We start from the raw sequence: 2,981 nt of genomic DNA, 5'->3' as shown, positions 1-2,981 counted from the left end.
AACCTTCCTTCCGAGGAGTGGCTGGTGGGTTTGAACCACCAGCCGTCTGGTTAGCAGGCAAGTGCCTTAGCCACTATGCTACCAGAGCATTAGGATTGGAAAAAATAATTAATAATCTTTGATATGCAGATGACACAACCTTGCCTGTTGAAAGTGAAAATGACTTGAAGTTATCAGGTATTTCATTTTACTTGGTTCTATAATCAACACCCATGGAAGCAGCAATCAAGAAATCACATGTCTTATTGGACTGGGCAAATCTGCTGCAAATGACCTCTTTAAAGTGTTAACAAGCAATGATGTCGCTTTGAAGACTCAGGTGTACCTGACCCAAGACATGGTATTTTCAGTGTCCTCATAAGCATGTGAAAGCTGGACAATGAATAAGGAAGGCTGATGAAGAGTTCATGCTTTGAATTGTGGTACTGGCAAAGAATACTATAAACACCATGGACTGCCAGAAAACAAACAAACCTGTCCTGGAAGAAGTGTGGCCAGAGTGCTCTTCAGAAATAGGCATGGCTACACTACTCAACTACTTTGGTCATTGTGGTAGTTAAGGTTGTTTGTCAACTTGGCTGGGCCTTGTTTTGAGTGGCTGGGCAGCTGGATGTGGTATTCCCTATTATGATGACACTGGTAATCAACTCCATGGTGGACTCTACTGTGAGCAGCTGAGTAGCTGCCTTAGGGATGTGGTCTGCTTACACATAAGAAGTTTTGAGGAAGGTATCTGAGATTTTTGACACATCTGGATCCTGCATTTTGGTGAGTCATCATCTCAGTGGCTTGCCAAATTGTCTGCCGATTATGAGACTGTTTCTGGACTTGGACTAGTGGCCTGCTGTGTTGCTTGATAATCTTGAGACTATGCCATTGTGTTTGTCAGCTTTGGGTTTGTCAGCCTCAGCATCCAGCAGCTGCCTGAGTTAAGAGACACCTTTAGCTCCAGTGGGCTGAGAAAGAGACAGAGCTGAAGCCCAAGGCCCCTAGAGCTAGCACTTTGAATTCAGACTTCTAGCTTCTAAACATGAAGAAAATAAATCTCAGTTTGTTAAGCCATCCATTTGTAGTTTGTCTGTCCAAAACAGTCATGTTGTCAGTAGGGACCATTGCCTGGAGAAGGATATCATACTTGGTGAAGCTATCAGCAAAAAAGGGGAAGACCCTCAATGAGATGTACTGACTTAGTGGCTGCAATGATGGGCTCAAACATAGCAAGGATTGTGAGGATGGTGCAGGACCAGGCAATGTTTCATTCATTTGTGCATAGGATTGCTATGAGTCAGAGCCAACTGAACAACACCTAACCACCACCACAACAATATTCTTCTCTGTTTCCAACTTTTGCATTCCAATCACCAGTAATTATCAATATGTCTTAATTGCAAGTTTAGTCAATTTCAGACTGCAGAAGTTGATAAAACTCTTCAATTTCTTCATCTTTGGCTTTAGTGGTTGGTATGTACATCTGAACAATGTAGTAACTGGTATTAACTGGTCTTCCTTATAGAAGGAATAGTAGACCATATGTTTGTCTGATTCAAAGTGGCCTATACCAGTCCATTTCAGCTCACTAATGCTTGGGATATCGATCTTTATGTATTCCATTTCACTCTTGACACCTTGCAATTTTCTGGTAGTAGATTGTCCAATTTTCCTTGGAAGGAAGATTGGACGATCACCATCTGTAGTATAGCACCTCAGAAACTCAAGGAGGGATCCTTATGAGTCAGATCCGACTCTACAGCAGTGAGGTTTTTTTTTTTTTTTTTTTTTTTTTCAATTTTCTTAGATTTATACTTCGTACACTCCATGTTCCAATTGTTAATGTTTGTAGCTGTTTTTTCTCATTTTGAGTTGCTCCACATCAGCAGACGAAAATCCTGAAAGCTTTTTTCCATCCATATCATTAAAAATGACTGCTTTGAGGAGACAGTTCTTCCACTGTCATATTTTGACTGCCTTCCAAACTAAGGGGATTCGTCTTTTTGGCGCTGTATCAGGAAATGTTTTATTGGTATTCATAGTTATATGAATTTATACATAGACAATGTTTCATTTATACATAGACAATGTTTCCCTGCTATTTAGAAAATTTTCAGTGGCCATTTTTTTTCAGGAGTGATGGTCTCATCCTTCTTCCCAGTCTGTCTGAGTATGGAAGCTCCTCTGAAACCTGTCCACCATCAGTGACTGTGCTGGGATTTGAAATACCAGTGGCGTAGCTTCCAGCATCACAGCAACATGCAACATGATATGGGATAAAAATGGTAAAAGCTGACATCTTTATCTTGCTTCCAATTTTATGGAAAAGCATTTGATATTTTACCACTAAGTTAAGATATTGTTTTTGTTGTTAGATGCCATCAAGTTGATTCCAACTCATAGTGACCCTATTTAGAACAAAATGAAATACTGCCTGGTCCTGTACCATACTCACAGCCATAGCTATGTTTGAGCCCATTTTTGCAGTCACTATGTCAATCCATTGTGGAGGATCTTTCTCTTTTTTGCTGATCTTCTACATTCCCAAGTTTATGTCTTTCTACAGGGACTGGTCTCTCCTGATAACATGTCAATGTATGTGAGACGAACTTTCACCATCATCACCTCTAAGGAGCATTCTGGCCATACTTCTTCCAAAACAGATTTGTTCATTCTCTCTCAGCCTATAATTTATTTAATATTCATCACCAATTCCATAATTCAAATGCATCAATTCTTGTTCGGTCTTCTTTATTCATTGTCCAGCTTTCTCACATGTATGAGGCAACTGAAAATATCATGGCTTTGGCCAGGTGCATCTTAGTCCTCAAGGTGATATCTTTGCTTTTTAACACTTTAAAGGGTATTTTGCAGCATATTTGCCCAAAAGAATTAGCTGTAGATATTTTGGATATCTACGAAGAACTGGCAAAGAACAAGGCTCCAGGAATTGATGGCATACCGACTGAGATATTTCAACAAACAGATGCCCC

Source organism: Orycteropus afer, unplaced genomic scaffold (assembly GCF_000298275.1).
Source record: "Orycteropus afer afer isolate SDZICR_OR568_19922 unplaced genomic scaffold, OryAfe1.0 scaffold00087, whole genome shotgun sequence".
Lineage (NCBI taxonomy): Eukaryota > Metazoa > Chordata > Mammalia > Tubulidentata > Orycteropodidae > Orycteropus > Orycteropus afer.
The sequence above is the reverse complement of the archived record's forward strand: the minus strand, read 5'-3'. Positions refer to the sequence as shown.